The sequence below is a fragment of the Trachemys scripta genome, chromosome 9, assembly GCF_013100865.1.
Source record: "Trachemys scripta elegans isolate TJP31775 chromosome 9, CAS_Tse_1.0, whole genome shotgun sequence".
Lineage (NCBI taxonomy): Eukaryota > Metazoa > Chordata > Testudines > Emydidae > Trachemys > Trachemys scripta.
The window spans coordinates 46,778,084-46,791,367 of NC_048306.1; the positions used below are offsets into that span (position 1 = coordinate 46,778,084).

Here is a 13,284-nt window from a genome sequence, read left to right on the forward strand (position 1 = left end):
GAGCTATCCAGGCTAATGTTATAAGGGGCGGCAGAGTGGAGTCCCCCATTTAACATGAAATCCATGTTGGAAAGTAGAAGCGCCAAACCTCTGAATTGTGTGTTGTGGACAAATGACCAATATGGACTAGATGGAGGCCATCAAACTCATTTCACCTGTGATTCAAAATCCAGCTCTGAAGCCAGGTCTCTAGAAGCACAACTGCATGGTGCCACCCAATCTCTGTCATACTGGCACTAGGGGTTGGTTTCAAATGTGAGCTCCTAACAGGTAATTGAGATCAAACATTAATATATCCCAGTCAGTACGTGGACATGTAAAATGGACACTTACTCAGCTAAGTTATTATGGACACACCATCCAAAGTGTGCCAGTATCTACTGCGAACAGCCAACCATGGAATATGAATGTTCTATTTAAGAAGACAATATGCAGCTCCTGCTAGAAGCCAACTCTGGGGAAAAAATGGTGGGTGCAAACAGAAAAGAAAATACACAGATGAAAATCGAGGCTTCCAACAGGAGTGGGAGAATAAGTACTTTTTTGTTGAATGTAAATGGTAAGGCCATGTGTCTTCTTTGCCAGATGTATATCTCGCAGTTCAAATCTTCAAACTTGCAGCATCATTTCGCTGCTAGCCATGCACATATGGATCAAGAATTCACACAAGGTTCTGAACTCCGCACTTTAAAACTGAAAACTTTGAAAAAACAAACATATGTAGAAGCCCAGTTCTTCACGAGATTTGCCAACTGATCACAGACTGTAACATTAGCCTCCTATTATGGGGCCTGGCACACAGCCCATGTGAAAAAGCCCTACTCTGAAGGAAAGCCTATACAAACGTGCCTCACTAATGTGATTTCAATCCTGTCACCAGAGAACGAGAATCTATAGAGGAAAATTTCTGGCCTGCAGCTTTCATGCCACACAATAGAATGCAAAATCTCCGACCTGAATAGTGTCATTGAATAGCAAATGCACTCACAACTTCAGCAGTGTGAATATTTGAGCATCACTTTGAATGAGTCGTGTCAGGCACAGGATAATGGTATTTGTCCGCACTGTGTCTGATGACTGTGTTGTAAGGGAAGAACTCCTCGATATCGTGTCACTAAAGGACAGAACTCGTGGACGAGATTTAAAGGAGGCATTGATGGTGGGTAGTTGCGAAAAGCCACTTGCCTTTACAGAAACTCACTGCCATTGCAATGGATGGGTTTCTGCAAATGTGGGGCTCTGCGAATGGATTAGTAGGACTTTGTAAGTCTGATGAGAACTTTCCCAAATTTTGGACATTTCACTGTATTATTCATCGGGAGCAACTGGTATCTAAAAATCTCAAATTTGATCACGTCATGAAACCTGTCTTGCACATTGTGAAATTCATTCTCTCAAATGCACTCAGTCACAGACAATTTCAAAATCTAATTGAAGAACTGGATGAAGAAGACTCTCCTGATGATTTGCCATTTCACTGTGCAGTTCGATGGCTCTCGAGAGGTAAAGTTATTTCCCGTTTTTTTCAAGCTCCTGGAACAGGTAAAATTGTTTATGGAGGAGAAGCACAGCATACACCCCGAGCTTACAGATCCTGGATGGGTTCTAGACTTGGCATTTCTTGCAAACATGCTGCTGAATTTGGATAAACTAAATATGGACTTACAAGGAAAAATCCGGTTGCTGTCTGATCTAGTGCAAGGCGTATTTGCGTATATGAACAAACTGCAGTTGTTTCACAGACAGACACTTGAGGGAGAGCTGACACACTTTCCTTCAATATCACAACTTCAAGCCAGATCAAAAGAAGGTGCAGCAGAACTCCTAAAATGGAGCACAACTAGGTATGTGAGTGTGATTAAAGATCTTAAGGACAGTTTTGAGGAAAGATTCCAAGATTAGCAGCAGAAAGGACCTCAGATCAGCCTTCTGATTGACCCTTTTAGTGCTAAAGCCGATTGTCTGAAGCCCCCTTTAGTCACTGATGAAGCAACATCCCAGATGGAAATAATAGAACTTTTGGAAGATGACAGATTGAAATCTGTTCAGAAGACAGAGGGGACCCTTACTTTCTGGAAATCTGTACCAAAGGATAAATACCCCAACATCAGAAGTGCAGCCTTAAAATTATTCTCGATGTTCGCCTCATCCTATCTTTGTGAATCTGTTTTCTCAACACTCAAATGTGAAATCCAAGCACTGATCCGTTTTGACAGACAGACACTTAAGAGAACTGCTCCGTGTGAGCACAACTGAACACAAACCAAACTTCAATGGAATTCTTGAAAGCAGAGATTGCCAGAAGTACCACTAAGTAAAAGATTAAGTTGTTATTATCGTTAACTATACATTATAAATGTATAATAAATATACATTATCAACCTATATAATGATTATGAATGTGCATATTATATATATATAAAATCATTACATATTACTGTGTCTCTTTGGCAATGTACATTGGTAAATTCTGGCTCCTTCTCAGGCTCAGGTTGGCCACCCCTGTTCTAGGGTGACCAGGTGTTCGGTTTTTGACCAGAACACCCAGTCAAAAAGGGACCCTGGCTGCTCTGGTCAGCACTGCTGACTGAGCCATTAAAAGTCCAGTCGGCGGTGCTGCGACAAGCTAGTCCCTTCCTTTTCTGTCACCGCGCTGCACCCCGGAAGCGGCCAACAGGTCTGGCTCCTAGGCAGGGGGGCCATGGAGCTCCACACGCTGCCCCCGTCCCAAGCACCGGCTCCGTACTCCCATTGGCTGGGCGGTGCCTGCGGGCAAGAGTAGCGCGCACAGTCAGGTGCGTGCCTCTGCCTAGGAGCCAGACCTGCTGCTGGCTGCTTCCGGGGCGCAGCACAGACCATGGTGCCAGGACAGGCAGGAAGTCTGCCTTAGCATCCCTGCTGCGCCACTGACCAGGAGCTGCTGGAGGTAAGCCCATGCCCCAACCCCGAGCTCCAAACCCCTCCCCCATCCCAGAGCCCCCTCCCACACTCTGAACCCCTCATCCCCAGCCTCACCCCAGAGCCCGCACCTCCAGCCCAGAGCCCATACCCCCTCCTACATGCCAACCCCCTGCCTCAACCCACAGCCCCCTCCCACATTCTGAATGCCTTGGTCCCACCCCCCAGCCTGGAGCCCCCTTCTGCACCCTAAACCCCTCATCCCCAGCCCCACCCCAAAGCCCACACCCCCAGTTGGAGCCCTCACCCAGTCCCACACCCCAACTCCCTGCCCCAGCCCAGAGCCCCCTCCCACACCCTGAATCCCTTATCCCCAGCCCCACCCCAGGGCCAGCACTCCCAGCCCAGAGCCCTCACACCCTTCCACTCCCCAACCCCCTGCCTCAACCCACAGCACTCTCCCGCACTCCAAATCCCTTGGCCCCACCCCCAGCCTGAAGCCCCCTCCTGCACCCCAAAGCACTCATCCCTGGCCCCACCCCAGAGCCTGCACCCCCTCCCACATTCTGAATCCCTTGTCCCACCCCCCAGCCTGGAGCCCCCTTCTGCACCCTAAACCCCTCATCCCCAGCCCCATCCCAGAGCCCGCACCCCCAGTCAGAGCCCTCACCCCATCCCACACCCCAACTCCCTGTCCCAGCCCAGAGCCCCCTCCCACATCCTGAAGCCCTTATTTCTAGCTTCATGCTGGAGCCCGCACTCCAGTTGGAGCCCTCACCCACTCCCGCAACCCCACCCTCTGACCGAGCTCACTGAAAGTGAGTGAGGGTGGGGGAGAGTAAGCCACCAAGGGAGGGGGAATGTACTGAGTGGGGTGGGGTGGGGCTCAGGGAATGGCTGGGGCTAGGATGTTCAGTTTTGAGTGATTAGAAAGTTGGCAACCCTACCTATCTCCAATAGCTAATGTGTTACCCGATAAGCACTGGCTGCCTTGACCAAACTGAACACTTGCTACTTAGTTCAGTCCACTAACTTGTTCCTCAACACCTGGGTGCCCATCCCACATTGGTGACCTCCTTCCAGCACTTTCCTCTATACTGAAAACATTAATTCCGAAGATTCCTGCCAGGTGAATAAACGGAATTCCATGCCATTATATAAAATGGTGGTTTGAAAACTGTTGTTTAGATTTTAACCTCCAGGGTGTGTTGGTCTGAAGGCAAAGAATCATTTCAACCCTTCCTCTGGTCCTGGTTGCTGCAGCGATCAGGGTTCAGTTTAATTTTTGTAAGTGATTTGCTTAGCTGGTTCCAGAGACTGATAATGGGAGATGAAACCTTTCCCTCTTCAGCACCCTTTCAGATCCAGCTCATGGCAACAGAGAAATGGAATGAAATGAGTCTGAGGACTTAGTTCAGTCACTTGTGAACAGATGTTCACATCGCAAAGTCAACCATCATGGGCTGCTGCAGCAGAAGAGCTAAGGGAGGAATGGGTCCCACAAATGAACTTTTGTCTCAACTGGGGTGGGGGTGGGCTCTACAGGTCAGGGTGTGCAGTACCCAAGCTTGCAACCAAACAGATGCTCAGCTGGCTTGAGGCATTTACTGGATTTGCTAGTCTCTGATCCAGTCAGTGCCAGAGACACAATCCCAGACTTGGGATGAGCCAGGGTGGCAAATCTATATGAAGTTCTATGGTATCAGCATCTCAGGATCAACCCAGAGCAGACAAAGGCTTGCACAGAACTGCCTTCTGAGCACCAGTCAGTGTTTTGTATTATAACACAGAAGAGTGGGCAAAATCCCAACCTAAGAACCCTTCCAAGACATGGGTGCTACGAGTTCTGACATTTTTGTTGTTGACAATCACAGAGTTAAACCATTAACAAGGGAAACATTTCCTTGACCCCTCTCTTCCCTCTCCGCATGTGTAATATTATTGCACACACACACACACACACACACACACACACACACCAATCAACAGCATCTGGGGTCACTAACCGGACTGGGACCCCATTGTGCTATACAAACAGCAATTAATAGTTCCATATCTAGTGAGCTTACTATTATCACGATACATATTTCTAAAGCACATTTCACAACACTGTGCCCGCCATTTAATTATTATAATTAGAAGTAATTAACTGCTAATTATTATTAAAGTACTTCCTTTATTTTAAAAAGGAGAGCAATGATCTCCATACCCACATAACCTTCAGCTTGAGCCCTGACCACAATATAAAAAAAGAAAAGTAAAGACACCATTTTCCCTAGCGTCAAGGGCTCAGCCAAGCCTTACGGCCACATTACAGCTATCTCATCGATGAAGTATCATAAACAGCTCTATTTTCAACTGAAAATGTTCAACTTTTGCAATGGAAAACAGCTTTCTTTTTAACAAAATGGAATTTTTTTGTCAAAAAAAATCCATTTTTGTCAAAAATTTTCAGGGTTTCATAAAAAAAGACATGAAAATTTGTTGAAAACTGGAAAAAAAGGGTTTCAGATTTTTGGGGTGTTTTTTTTTTTAAATGAAAAACACCAATTTTTGAGAACACATTTGACATGCTTAGTTTTCATTTACAGTTGTTTTGCAGGCATAAAAAATAAAAAAAACTAATACTCCTGAGCTGTTCTACTCAGGAGCCTTTTACCTTTGGAGAGCTAGGTCTGCATGTTGCCTTGGCTCACAAGTGAAATGAGCTGGGCAGGGCTGCATCACATTTGTTAGCTACCACATCACTTGCTGAGATGGCCAAGTCTCTGTTAGGCAGAGACCTAGAACTAGACCAGCAGGTAGGGTGGAAAGGATGTAACAGGATTTGAGGTGCAGTGGAGAAGTTGGGATTGAGGGAGGTGCCTGCCTACACTAGACCGGCCCTACCTGTACTGTCAGTCCCATACCTCCCTTCCAAGAGCATTAATTTACATACTAATTCAGAGATAAGCAAATAAACTTCTGCAGGAGAAAGGGTTTGCCAGAAGTTTCATAAGCCTTCTAGCCCTCCATCACCACTCTCTCGCTCTCCAGCCCATCAGGTTAATACATACAAAGGGGAGACCAGTTCTTACTCAGTATATAATGATCTTAGGTAGAACAGTGGCTTCAGAGAGGTTGGTAGGAAGGAATGCAGCAGTCAGACAAAGCTAAGAGGTAAATGGATATGGATTATACCTGACCCAAGCCCAAGCCACATTGTCCAGATCCAGATCTGACCCCTCCTAACATTCTGGTCCACTCAGGTTCTTATACTACACCCAGCACTCTGGTAGCCCAGCAGCACTTGGACCCAGGCTATTACAGTCCATTATAGAGGGATTTCAGATACAGGTCCTGCATGCTCCACAGCACACTGGGAGCTGGGATTTTGATTCAAGCCCAGCTCTGCTAATAGCAAAAGCCTTTGGCTGAATCCCAGCACTGGCAGGTTATAAACAGCCTTTTCTTACAGTGAGCATGGAAGAGAAGAGGAGAACAAAAAGACAGAGGCTCTGTCTCGCTCTCTCCAGATGCCCCGAGAAGCATGAGTGGCCCTACCTGTGGCAGCTCTTCAGCTCACGTTTCCCCCAAAGGTGAACTTGAAAATGATATGTAAAGTGGCTGGAGCTGTCTCCCCCAGCTCCCTGCAGGTCTCTTCTTCGCACTCCCCAGCAGCTGCAGTGGGTTACCTGCAAGGGCTGGCTTCCGAAAGCCAAGCCTTGTTCTGAGGAGGAGATGTGGGTGTGTCTTGCCCTTCAGGGGAAGATCAAACAGGTTTCTCTGTTCAGATGCAGTCTCCCTGCTCGCTGCCTCTCACCAAGGAGGTGCCCTTCTCCCTCCACATTCCTCGCATACCCTGGTGACGTAGAGTGATGCTCAGATTATTACGAGAATAATTTGGCTGACAAATAGCAACCTCTTTGCCAGAAGCAAAGCAAATACACCGTTCCAACCACTGCTGTTCTAGGGTGGAGCCAGGCTGGCGGGACACCTGGATTGGTGCTCTGAGTATCATGCTTGTAGCACAACCGGACTTCTTGTTGAACGGGTTGTGTGTGTGTCTCATCCACCAACCAGGCCAGCTAGACAAGAAAAAGCACCAAGAAGAAACCATCTCTCTACTGGTTGTCCTCGGAGGTTGGCAGGGGGTTGCAAGAAACTTTCATTCTCACAGCACAGTCCCTTCTCTAACCCCAATGGCACATGACGCTGCAAAGAAGGCAGCTTGCTCTAGAGCAAGGCCTAAGGGCATGTCTTCACTACCCGCCGGATCAGCGGGTAGCGGTCGATGTATTGGGGATCGTCTAGTGAAGACGCGATAAAATCGATCCCCGATGGCTCTGCCGTCGACTCCGGAAATCCACCGCGGCAAGAGGCGGAAGCGGAGTTGACGGCAGTGATCGACTCGCCGCCGTCCTCACGGCCAGGTAAGTCGACCTAAAATACACAACTTCAGCTATGCTATTCAGGTAGCTGAAGTTGCGTATCTTAGGTCGACCCCCCACACCCCGTAGTGTAGACCTAGCCTAAGACAAACAGATTGCTGAGCTGGATCTGCGGGCAGGCAAATATCTGTTCAGGTTCGGCTGAGGGAGAGGTGGTCAAGTCTGTGGTAGCATTTCCCATTGAAAAAGGGAGTGCGTCATTGATTGACCTCATAGGAAGCATGCTTGTAAGTATCCTGCACTTTTCAGCATGATGCCATCATATATGTTTGTAGGATGGGGATACCTGCACCAAATCAGGGGCTCATCAGCTTGGAAATAGACCTCCTGGGGTTAATTTGATTTGTCTTGTGATGTTTGAACTCTTGGCTTTACCAGTCTTCCCATGCATTAGTCAAGGACTGGCACCACATCAGAGACTATAGCAATTGGGGACAGTATATAAACATAGGGGGGGTCACTAGCCTGAGATGCTGTATATATATATACACACCTCTACCTCAATATAAAGCTGTCCTTGGGAGCCAAAAAAATCTTACCATGTTATAGGTGAAACCGCATTATATTGAACTTGCTTTGAAACACCGGATGCGCAGCCCCGCCCCCTGGAGCACTGCTTTACCGCATTATATCCGAATTCGTGTTATAATGCGACCCGATATATCGGGGAAGTGGTGTATATATAACACATACAGGTTAGTTTAAGCTTTGTATCCTTGTTATTGAAACCTTGATTTAGCATGTAGTGCATTGTTCCCTAGGGCACATTAATGTACTGTGTCAAACAGCACTACGGTAAAGCACTCTAGGTAAACTTTAGTGCGCATGTTAATGCACAACACCAGGAGAATCAGGCACAACACATTAGTGCACTTTAGAAATCATAGCCCCATAGTCCGCATTCTGACTCCATGTGGACAAGCCCTTAGGTACAAGTCAGGGTGCAGGGACATCGCCTATATAACCAACTGCACTGGGAACACAAATTGAGTAACTGGTGTCTGGCCAGTGTTGACTGGCTAAACACCAATTTCTTTTCCTTTTTCTTTTTTTGAATGGGGTGGGGTTTTTTTAATCAGTGTTTATTAGTTAAAAACCTAAACCCAGAAGCCCTACATATAATCTCTTCTTCAGCTATCTAGTGTCAAAACCATGGCCCTGCCCCCATCACAGGAAGCAATGGCATTGTCCATGGATTGAAACACAATGTCTAAGCTCTAACATTTGGTTATAAACTAATGAATCTTCATCACCAGGACATGAGAAACCCAGCATTTCTTTGCAACTGTTTTAGCCCACAATGATGCCAGAAAGGCACTGAGAATGAAGAGCTGAAGCCACAGGTGTTTAATTTTTTTTAATGAAGGTGCATGTGAAAATAATAGCAGTGGCGAGAGGCAGGAATTAATGCTAGCAAGTGTTATGGATGCTTCCCACACTACCTTGTGCCAGTCCCCCTGCCTGGTGAGCTGCAGCACCTCTGGGCCTTTCTTGATCAGAGGTTGCCCAGCATGTAGTTATGTAGAGGGGCAAATATCCAGGCACTCATGTAAGCCAGGCTCTTTATCCCCTATAATTGCTAGACACTGTATAGGGGTTTATGAACCTGCTATTGCCCCAGAACTAACAGAACCAGTCCTTTAGTACAAGCAGTTGAGGCTCATGCTTTTCCAGGAAAAGGTTCCCAGATTCAGTATGCATAGATGTGCTATTACTTCAAGGTAGAACTCATGTTCAGTTGTGAGCTAAGCTAACATTTGAAACAAGTTTCTAGAGGAAGCATGTTAATTCTCTGTGAGGTGAACACCGACAGGAGCAGATCCTGGGCCAACTGAAGTCACTGGAAAAAGCTTTTGTGACGTACAATCAGGCTCCATGTGTGGCAGCTTTAGTATATGCAGGGAAGGCCAACAGGGTCCATCTAAAAGCCCCCGCACAGCTGCTGCATTTCTGGACTAACTCTAAGCCAATAGACAATGGAATGATTAATGCCAACATAGCAAGTGTGCCAGGGAAACCAAGTCATTCAGTCCAAATGCCAGTGGAATTATCGTGACATGTTTCAACAACACAACATTTCTACGGCAACACATGCACATTCCTGCAGCAGAGGAGGGCTTTCTGTTTTGACTGGACCCTAGTTCCATCTATGGAACAGTGTTCTTAGGTAAATCACAGCCTGGAGTATCTGATTTCACCCAGAATGGATGCCGGCTACATCTCCTTGGTGATGCTGCACAATCTAGCTACCGATTGGCGGAGGCTGTCAGGGTTCCCTCCCCACTCTGAACTCTGGGGTACAGATATGGGGACCCGCATGAAAGACCCCCTAAGCTTATTTCTACCAGCTTAGGTTAAAACTTCCCCAAGGCACAAATCCTTTCCTTGTCCTTGGACGATATTGCTGCCACCACCAAGTGATTTAGACAAAGATTCAGGAAAAGGACCACTTGGAGTTCCTATTTCCCCAAAATATCCCCCCAAGCCCCTTCACCCCCTTTCCTGGGGAGGCTTGAGAGTAATATACCAACCAATTGCCTTTAATAAAAGTACAGACCAGACTCTTTATTTTTAGGACACTAAAAATCAATCAGGTTCTTAAAAGAAGAACTTTATAATAAAGAAAAAAGTAAAAGCAGCACCTCTGTAATTTTAGATGTATCATTTCAAGGTATCTTTTCAAGAGATGGGTTACCTGCTTGGTCTCTCTCTCACTAGCCAGAGGGAACAAACAAAGAGAGCACACACACAAATCCTACCCCCCTCCTCCCAGATTTGAAAGTATCTTCTTTTCCCATTGGTCCTTCTGGTCAGGTGCCAACTAGGTTAACTGAACTGATTAACACCTTACAGGTAAAATGATTCTGTACCTCTGTCTAGGAGGGATTTTATGTTACTGCATACATAAAGATTGTTACCCTTCCCTTTATATTTATGACAAAGGCCTTGGCAAAATACTCCTCCTAAGAAACATCAGTAGGCCAGGAATTAAATATATCTTTGGTGAGCTCCAAAGCAGATCATTTTCAGTGAGATCAGCAAAACACAAGAATTGCACGACACAAGAAAGCTCATACTGAGCAGGCAGTAAGCCCCTAACTCTACAAAATGCAGCCAGACAGTTATGCAATATGGTGGGATGCCAGGTTGGGCAGCAATTCCTTCCTGACCCAGGCACACATTGACAGCATGACTGAAGCATATGACTTGATTATCGCTATCTTGGCTTGCATCACAATAGATATTGTTATGGGTCAAATTTATCAAGCCCTTTCCAGCCATGGTATTTGAGTCTGTGGCCCCCAGCACTAGTGAATTCCACAGGCTGACTATACACAGTACAAGAGTATTTCCTTTTATTTTCTATTTACTAATCTCCACTTTAATTGGCTATTGTGGGTAAAAGGAAGGTGAGCAATCAATCCCTCCTTTTGGCCTCATGCCAAGGTCACACAGAACTAAGGCCTTCCTCCTTTAAGTGGATTGAAAGAGGCTGTGAAACGTAGGAGGGTGTGTAAACCAGAAGACTCACTTGCTGCAAGGGAATTAAACTGGTTTTTCATCAGTTGTCATTACCTAGCTCTGCCAAAATGCCAGACCTCACCGCCCTCCCTCCAATAGCAGGTGTCAGAACCATGCCTCGCACCCTTCCCTGTCTTGCTGCGACATACAGAAATCTCAGCAACTCCTGGGAGTCTTGTGCTGGTCAAGGCACTCCCTTGCTGGAGTTGGTCAAAAAATCCTGGGGTTAAGCCTCCTGCTCCAATGTGAAATGGGACAACGGGCGGAGTGGGGGGTCTGGGGGGGGCCCTCCCCAGTCCAGGGGCACTATTAGAGAGAAGCCACTCCAAACTGCAACTGCTTGTCTACAGCCAGAGAGAGCCCAGCTCTAGCTCTTCAACCCAAAGGCAATGCCAAACACATGAAGTGCCTAGAGGAGGCACAAGGGAGCAGCATGTCAGGGGTGAGGAGTAGGGCTTGAAGGGTACAATAAAACCAGGAACTATTTCAGAACGTGTTTTATGGAATGCCCCCACCCTACCATCCAGCCCCCCGTGTACAAAATGGACATGAGCTTCCCTGCAACCAGGCTTTCAAAACATGCCCAAACCTCATCACTCCAAGCCCAATAGGCCAGAAAGTCTCTGTCCCCCACCCCGCAAATCTCATGGTCTTGTTATAACTCACATTACGTTTAGTGAGGTTCACCTTTGTAAAGATAGCCACAAGGGGTTCCATTGTTATGGCCTCCCACCAGAGCAAACTCAAGTGTGCTCTCTTTACAGCTAAAAAGATTTTTTCCCCTGATCATCAGCCTTGTAAATGCTCTCTGGGATTTGAATCAAGCAGGGTGCTTTCCTGCTCCAGTATTAAAGACCAAATTACATCCGTGCAACCCCAGCGCCTTCAAAAGGGTTTGCCCAGGTGTAACTGGAACTCAGTAAACAATTCTGTTGATGAGGCACAAGAAGAAATAAGCGTCAGCCCACTCATTCTCCCTTGTGTTGGATCCACAGGGCTAATGGGAGTACAAGGCAGTACAAATGTGTGCATGTCACTAATGCCAGCAGATGTGACTCTGGTACACGTTGGGATCTGCTGAGTAGGAAGGTGCAATTTTCATATAGTCTTTTCTAAAAAAAACCTGTACTTTACCATTGGGATACTAAAAACAAGATCCTAACATAAGGGACATGGAAGGTAGCATACCCCCAATGGGAGAGGTAACCTGTACACAGTTCTGGCCCTTAGCTCTCTCCACCTGAAACCTACCATGTACCCATTCCTGGGACTGATTCAGAAATCAGTCCCCACATCTTTGTGCTTCCAGGGCATGCAATTGAGCAGTAGACATACCATAGCTGCTGATCTGCTTTGTACTGATTGTTCTTCTCACCTGCTCCAAGCTACTAATCATTCTCCTACAGCTGAGCAATGCTTTTGCCTTTTTTGGTAGTTAGGTGCGCCTGTGCTGAGAGCTCTACAGCAGCTCTGACTCAAGAGAGAAGACTGAATTGAATTCTTTACACTTAAAGTCCTGATGTTTGCACATACTGAACACTGCAGTTTCTCTCCTGAAATGGAGAGATTGTTTTAACCCCACTAATAATCCACAAGGCCATTTACCTTCCCCTCTATTGCCCTTCTTTCTCTCTCAGAGATATACAGGAGAGCTCCTTTATTGCTATTCCCATTGCTCCTCAAATCAGAAAAACTCCAGTCCCCTGATCATAGAATCATAGAATCTTCGGGTTGGAAGAGACTTCAGGAGGTCATCTAGTCCAACCCCCTGCTCAAAGCCGGACCAACACCAACTAAATCATCCCAGCCAGGGCTTTGTCAAGCCAGGGCTTTGTCAAGCCAGGCCTTAAAAACCTCTAAGGATGGAGATTCCACCACCTGATGGTTTGAGTCAGCAAAGTTAAGAGCCACGGTGAGAAAGCCAGGAAAGAAAAGAAAGGCAGGGAGAGATAGAGACCCCAGGTAAGAGCACTCTAGGGAAGGGTCTATGAAGGGCTCGATAGCCTTCAGCTGCATGTTAGTAATAAAACATTTGAGCCCAGAAAGTCAAAAGGAGCTTTTGACAGAGGGAATTAACTGGGGTTTTGTTCATCCACAAGAAAGCTAGACACTGGTTCTGAATACAGAAGGGGTGGAATAAAAGCCACACAAGACACTGGAGGAAGGGGAAGCACAGGGCTCTCATTTATGTCTCACCTCTTGCACTTACAGTAAGCAAAGGACAGAGCCCTGAAGAGGGCAGAGCTGCTGTTTGGCTGGTTGTATGCTAAAGGGAATTGTGGGAAAGGATGGGGGAGGGATAGCTCAGTAGTTTGAGCATTGGCCTGCTAAACCCAGGGTTGTGCGTTCAATCCTTGAGGGGGCCACTTAGGGAACTGGACTAAAAATCTGTCTGGGGATTGGTCCTGCTTTGAGCAGGGGGGTGGACTAGATG

At 46.7% G+C, this 13,284-nt stretch overlaps 1 protein-coding gene across 6 annotated transcripts in view; it reads right to left on the reverse strand.

Annotated features, from left to right (window-relative positions):
* The window catches only part of ZNF185 (zinc finger protein 185 with LIM domain), a 108,784-nt gene extending 102,065 nt beyond the window's left edge, over positions 1-6,719 (reverse strand). For 5 of the 6 annotated variants that reach the window (XM_034782510.1, XM_034782511.1, XM_034782509.1 and 2 more), the window contains exon 1: positions 6,442-6,719. The gene's annotated coding sequence lies outside the window, so the exon portion shown is untranslated. The remainder of the gene's footprint in view (positions 1-6,441) is intronic. The other variant, XM_034782508.1, reaches the window with a different exon arrangement.
* Positions 6,720-13,284: the final 6,565 nt, after the last annotated feature.